This window comes from Sinocyclocheilus grahami, unplaced genomic scaffold (assembly GCF_001515645.1).
Source record: "Sinocyclocheilus grahami isolate Dianchi unplaced genomic scaffold, SAMN03320097.WGS_v1.1 scaffold448.1, whole genome shotgun sequence".
In the NCBI taxonomy this organism is placed as follows: Eukaryota; Metazoa; Chordata; class Actinopteri; order Cypriniformes; family Cyprinidae; genus Sinocyclocheilus; species Sinocyclocheilus grahami.
Genome location: NW_015505627.1, coordinates 1,171,519 through 1,178,569, shown reverse-complemented (window position 1 = coordinate 1,178,569; position 7,051 = coordinate 1,171,519).

Here is a 7,051-nt window from a genome sequence, read left to right as displayed (position 1 = left end):
CTGTAAAATTGGGGTAATATGATCATATTTTCTTGACCTGGTAAGGGCTCTAGCCGCTGCAATTTGGACTACCTGTAGCTTGTTTATTGAAAATGCTGGACAACCACCTAGTAGTGCATTACAATAGTCGAGTCTAGAGGTCATGAATGCATGGACTAGCTTTTCTGCATCAGAAACAGGTAACATGATTCATAACTTGGCAATGTTTCGAAGATGGAAGAATGCTGTTTTTGAAACATGGGACATATGATTTTCAAAAGACAAGTTGCTATCTAATATAACACCCAGATTTTTGACTGTAGAGGAAGTAACAGTACATCTGTCTAGTTGCAAATTGTAATCCAAGAGATTCTGTTTACTGTCTTTTGGTCCAACAAGTAATATCTCTGTCTTATCCGAATTTAATAGGAGAAAATTATTGGTCATCCAATCTTTTAAATTTTTAACACACTCTGTTAGCTTAGATAATTTAGAAGTTTCATCTGGTTTTGTTGAGATATATAGTTGAGTATCCTCAGCATAACAGTGGAAACTAATCCCGTATTTTCTAATAATATTACCAAGGGGCAACATGTATATTGAAAATTGTAGAGGGCCTAGGACAGATCCTTGTGGCACTCCATATTTAACTGGTGATAATTGAGATGACTCCCCATTTAAATGAACAAAACTGTAGCGATCGGATAGGTAGGATCTAAACCATCTTAAAGCCTGCCCTTGAATACCTGTATAGTTTTGTAATCGGTCTATGAGTATGTCATAATCTATAGTGTCGAACGCAGCACTAAGATCAAGTAAAACTAGCAATGAGATGCAGCCTTGGTCTGACGCAAGAAGCAAGTCATTTGTTATTTTAACAAGTGCAGTTTCTGTGCTATGGTGGGGCCTGAAACCTGACTGAAAGAAAATGTTTTTTTTTTTGCAGGAATGAGCACAGTTGAGCAGACACAACTTTTTCTATAATTTTAGACATAAACAGAAGACAGTTCACTAGGATCTAGTTGTGGTTTCTTAATAAGAGGCTTAATAACCGGCAGCTTGAATGGTTTTGGGACATGACCTAAAGACAACGACAAGTTAATAATATTGAGAAGTGGTTCTTCTGCTACAGGTAACAACTCTTTTAGTAGCTTAGTGGGTACAGAATCTAACAGGCATGTTGTTGGTTTATATGCAGTGATAAGTTTGTTTAACTCTTCCTGTCCTATAGTTGTAAAGCACTGCAGTTTATTATATGCTGTAGAATCTACATTTGTTATTGTATTTCTGATGTTATCTATTTTATCAGTGAAGAAATTCATAAAGTCATTACTATTAAACTGTGAGGGAATATTTAGAACGAGCAACCGCTTCTAATGTATTAGAGAAGATAGTGCCCATGTTGCTAGTCATTTCGTCTAGTTCATGTGCATTTATGGGTACACAGAGCAGTTGGGATAAATCAGGCAGGTTATTTGTGAATCTGTCTTTGGTGGCTGGAAACCGGTGTCGTTAACCCCCGCATGAAGCACGACCGCTCCGGGGCTCTCATCACCCTTCAGGATCGTGGGTATCTGCGCAGAAACATCAAGAACACGAGCACCAGGGAAACAGTGAGTGTGCACTTTATCTTCAGCTAATGTAGCACTGACATTCTGACGATCACAGCGTCGCGGAGGGGAGCGAATCGGTTCCGGGTGGAGATCTCGAGACACTTGCTTGCATTGATAGGCGTCTTTAAATAGAGCAGCCACACCTCCACCTCTCCTAACAGTCCTGCAGACACTCATGAAAGTAAAGTTAGGAGGGGCTGTTTCATTGAGGACTGTTGCACTGCAGCTGTCTTCTAACTATGTTTCGTTTAGAAACATAAAATCCAGGTTGTTTGTGGTTAAGTCATTGATTAGAAATGATTTATTTTTAGTGAGCGAATGTTTAAAAATGCTAACTTGATGGCATTGCTTTGTGTCTTTACAGCAATCTTAGTTTGATGCATTATAGGCCACAGATTAGATGGGTCAGCTGTACAGCTTGAGAAGGCCTTAGACTTTTATCACGTGATAAAACAGAAATAGAGAAAGCTACAGGCACACTGGGTTCCCGCTTGTTGCTGCTATCATAGCGGGGACCCGACATATATCATTGAGAGCTGCTATCAGTTGTTTTTGGTTCACCTACAGCAGATGGAGGGTTTGGGCCCTGGCGTTGTGGCAGTGGCCAGAGAGCTCTCACAGGAGGAGGAGGACAAGCTGGGCCCACAGACTTTGGAGGCTGCGGTGCCCACCGTTTTTTAGTTGATATCTGGGGGCTTGCAGCGAATGAGTGGGAAAGTTTGGTCCCAACATACACCAGTTCCTCCATTTTCTGTGAGAAACTTAGAAGTGGAGATGCTGGAGAGAGGGATAATGTGTCTGGTCCCCACCGGGATAAGACCACAGGAGCCAGTTGAGTCCTCTGCACAATGTGACTTTGCTGCAGCCTGGAATTGAACTGCTGGTTTCGTCTGGCCAGAGGAAAACTGGCCCCCCGACTGAGCCTGGTTTCTCCCAAGGTTTTTTCTCCATTCTGTCACCGATGGAGTTTTGGTTCCTTGCCACGGTCACCTCTGGCTTGCTTAGTTGGGGACACTTCATTTCCAGCGATATCGTTGACTTGATTGCACAGATACTATTTAAACTGAACTGAGCTGGATGATGACATCACTGAATTCAATGATGAACTGCCTTTAACTGAAAAATGAGTGTTTACTATTGTCACTTTGCATTATTGACACACTATTTTCCTAAGTAATGCTGTACAGTTGCTTTGACACAATCTGTATTGTTAAAAGCGCTATATAAATAAAGGTGACTTGGTGAGATGGGCTGTCTCTGGTGTTTCCGGTGGCTGTGATATGTTGTCCTGGTTTCCCTGGCTGTTTTCCAGAAAGTCGTCCTTGGGTGCTGAGCCTTGGAGCTGTTCTGATACGTCACAGTCTGTCTGTGATGAGCTCTGTGTGCAGGGCTCAGCCGGGATTTTGTCCATGAGCAGTGCTTATTGTGGCTGCGTGGTGTTATCGGTGTCCTTGTGGGATGTGTCAACCACATGACGACTCGGACCAGGTGTGTGTGTGCTATTCAGGCTGAGTGGTTTGACACACTCTGCTGAAGGATGACGGAGGGAGAAGTAGGTATTGTCCTTAAGTACTCTTGCACCAAGTTTGTTTGGGTGGAGGCCATCCGGTTTAAACAGTTGTTTATGGCCCCAGAAAAGATTGAAGTTGTCAATGATGTTCACTCCTTTTATATTGCAGGATTTTCATAGCCATGTGTTTAGCCCAAGCAACCATGAAAACATGTTAGTTCCCCTTGCTGGGAGTGGACCACTGATGAACGACTGAACTTTGAGTCTTCAAAGTGTTTCAAAGAGTTCACTGAAATCCTTCTTAAGGAGTACTGACTGCTCTTTCCGAATATCATTCTTCCCCACATGGATGATGATTTGATTTGAAGTCTTGTGCTTCATCAGAATGTTCCAGAGTTCCCTGTTCACATCAGAGACTGTTGCTTGATGAAAACAGCAGGTAGTTGTACTCCTGCTACTGATGTTTCTGATAATGGAGTCGCCCACTATCAGAGTCCTGGGCTCGGCTGCGCTCTGAGCTGAATGCCGCTGTCTGCTCGACCTTGAGCGCATGTTAGTAGCGATGTTAGCTGCTGGCTGATCCGATCCATGTTTAATCACATTTGGGGATTCCTCACCCGCATTCATTAATGCTTTAAATCTGTTCTCAAGATGTATAGGGGGTGGTAGAATACCAGTGTTTGCAAACCTTGTCATAGCCGAATCTGGGGTGGAGGAATGCTATCGCAGCAATATGAGATACTCGTGACAATCTGATGTCTCGAGTGCCCTTGGGTCTCGCTCCCTGTATGTGCCATCGATTAGTGTGACGATCAGTTTCAGCTTGTTCCTTTACACTTGGTATAAACTTTTGAGATTCACTAGATTCATGGGACTCACCGGCTGTATGCTGAGGGGGTCCATGATGACGGTCTGCTGAGTGTTCTGCCTGTTTTGGAAGTCCAGCAAGTAACATTGTTTCAAGAATCGCAATCCTTTGTAGAAGTTTGCAGCAGTTCATGCAGCAAGTAGATTAAACAGGAGGCATTTCCTCTCTTGTCTGTTTGAATGTAGACAGCTGTGTTTTCCCGTCTCCGGAGTGTAAGCTGATGGCAGTGGGAGGCAAATGTCCCCTTTTTTGTAGTATTATTCCAGTCCCAAAGAGTTTTTAGTTTTAGTGTTTGTGTCAAAAATGTGTTGTTTGAGCACTGTGCTAATCTGCTGAAGTAAAAATCTGAGAAAAATCAGAGAAAAGTACAGAAATAGGGAACAAAGCACAGAGCAGTAAGCAGGAATGTCCGAACGGTAGCGAAGCCGGAAGCAAAAGCAGAAGTCTGATGTTTGCGGTGTCGCTTTGCTCTTGTGGCGGCACTGACTTGAGCTGGCTTGAGTTGTGTTGGTAGAGGTTTCGTTATTGGGCATGTTGGCCCATTGCTCCATCCAACGTTGTCTGGCTGCTTCTGGGGTGTTGACTGGTTTTAAGGGATGCTCCTCCCTAGGAGGTGTCTGATGCTGTGTTGCGTCAGGCAAGGAGTCAGAAGTTTGTCCTTCCCAGTACTCTTCAGTTGAGTTTTGTTCAAGGAGCTCTTTTGATAGTGTCAGCAGCTCCTGTAATGCAGAAGTAGTCAAGTCCAGCTGTCCTTTGTGCAGCCTCCGTTTGGCACCTGTCTAAAGGGTGTGGAGGAGGATGTTGTGGTGGACTGCTGTTGGGCATACCGTGGTGTTCAGAGGGTGAAAACGGCCTTTTCCATGGCTTCTGCCACTGGTTGGTCTGGTACCTGGGTCTGTTGCCAAGGTGACAGCTCTGTCCTCCACTGGCTAAGGGCTTTCTGTAGAAGGGCCTTGCATTGTGGCAATGCTGGGTGCATTCTGATGCCTACTTTGGATTCTGGGTTGTGCAGTTCAGAATTAGTGGGGTCTTACAAACACTTTTGGTGGAGGCCTTGTGCTTGTTAAAGGCCTTCTGTGTCAGGTCACACAGTTGTTGAATAGGCATTGTGTGGCAGGCTGTAATGCTTAAATGGTGACTTACAAAGGGGTGGAGGTTTCGGAGGAAAAGGCTCTTGAAGCAGGTTCATTGCGAGCTCTGAAGTAAGCTCGTCGAAGTCTGTGGTAGTAATCATGTGGAGTTTCATACCGGCCCTGTTTGGCGGCTAGAGCAGAGATTAATCCGTGTTCAGACTTGGGTCTGAGAATTCCTTTATGATGGGTTGTTTAAGCAGCTGGTTGTCCAATTGGATGTGTCCTGGTTGTCGGGCCAGGAAGCATTGCACCTCTGGGTTAGAGGTGATCCAGAGCAGATAGAGTCTATCTTGGTGGTTCACACTGGTCCAAGACAAGGGAGAAGAGCAGTGGAGAGAGAACACATCACTGGAGCTCCTCAGGGTTGTGTTCTCTCTCCACTGCTCTTCTCCCTGCAGGTGAAAGTCAATATCTCGCATGGTCTCCTGCAAGTTCTGGTGGGAATGTAGGGATGTTTCTGGCCATTCGGTTGAGGTCTTTGAGTGTCCCTCCATGTGCTGTTTCAGGGCTTGCCTGAATTAATAATTTTCCTTCTGCAGCTGCAGAGGTTTTCAGGAAGTTGACTTGTGAAGGGTCAAGCAGTACGCTTTGGCTCCCCCCTTTGTATCTGTGTACATGGATGAGGGGGTTTGCACTGCTGGCAGTGTGACATGCAGCAGGGTGTCTTTTACTTGAGACCATGCGCAGTCTGTAGGACTGTTTCGGTTATTTCTGAACCATGTCAAGCTCCTCTTTAATTTTGCAGAATTGCTGAGTCAGGGTTTGTACCTCAGCTCTGGCTGCATGCAGATGGCCTTCTAAGACTTTAGCTCTAGTGTCTCTCTCATTAAGATCCCCATACGCTGTTTTTAACAGTGATTTTATGTGAAACAGTTCTCTTTCCAAGTCCAGTTTGATGGCTTTTTCCAGCTGCGCTCAGTGTCCAGCAGCTGTTAGAGCCTCCTGAAGACTGGTGATTTCCTTCAGTTGCGCCATTCTGTAAGGTTCTTTGCATCCATTCTGTGCTTTCTCTCATTGAACAGGTGTTAGTCCCCTGTCGAACTCTGTGACTTGCAGGTTCAGTTCATTTGCCTCATGTCTGAGGCCCTTGAGGGTGTGGGCCAAGGAGATGATGATCCTGGTGGTTCAGGCTGGGTGTCAGGTGTCCACATGTGTTGCAGTCTCTCTGTTCCTTTCTCTGCCATTGCAGGTCGTTGGCTGCTTTGGGCTGAAGGATGTCATCACAGTGCTCTGCTGGGTTTCCAGGTGGTCTTGGTGAGCTGGCAGGGCTGGATGTCTGTGGAATATCTGTGACATACTGGCACACTTGTGGGAACACCAGAGAGAGAGGCAGAAGGCAAATGCAAGTACGCACAGAGGTGTTAAGCTATCTGTATGGGGAACGGCTCTGTAGGTTGTGTAAGGTATGAATAGCTGGTGAGGGGCAGCTAGTGAGGTAGGGTGCTAAGAACACAAGGAGAGTGTTTGAGTAACTTTGTTGACGGGGCTGTAAGCAGGGGTCAGCTAATGACCGGGCTATATGTGTGGTCAAACTATTACTCAAAGCACTGATGGTTCACAGGTTTTGTCACTATGAAGGTATCAAATAAACAAAACTGAAATAAAATCAGTAAGAGACAGAGGGAGAAGGAATAGCTTTCCTTATTTAGTTTAAGCTAGGAGATACGACTAAGCAGTTGTCACTTGTTAAAAGGAATGCTGCTGCAGGGTCATGAAACCTAGGGGGTCTGTTAGTTAAGCTAGCAGGGACATATCAAACACCTCAAGGTACATAAACAGAGACACTAGGACGTGTTTCTAGTCTTCTCATGGGCCTGTAGCATAATGAATGGTAACTGTACCTTATGTAATAGGCCAAGAGCTGAGAAGTAAGAAGGGGTAGAGCAGAGACGGGAATTAGCCTACAGAAGAAAATATGGGGGACTACCTGTCAAAAGTGATTAATTTA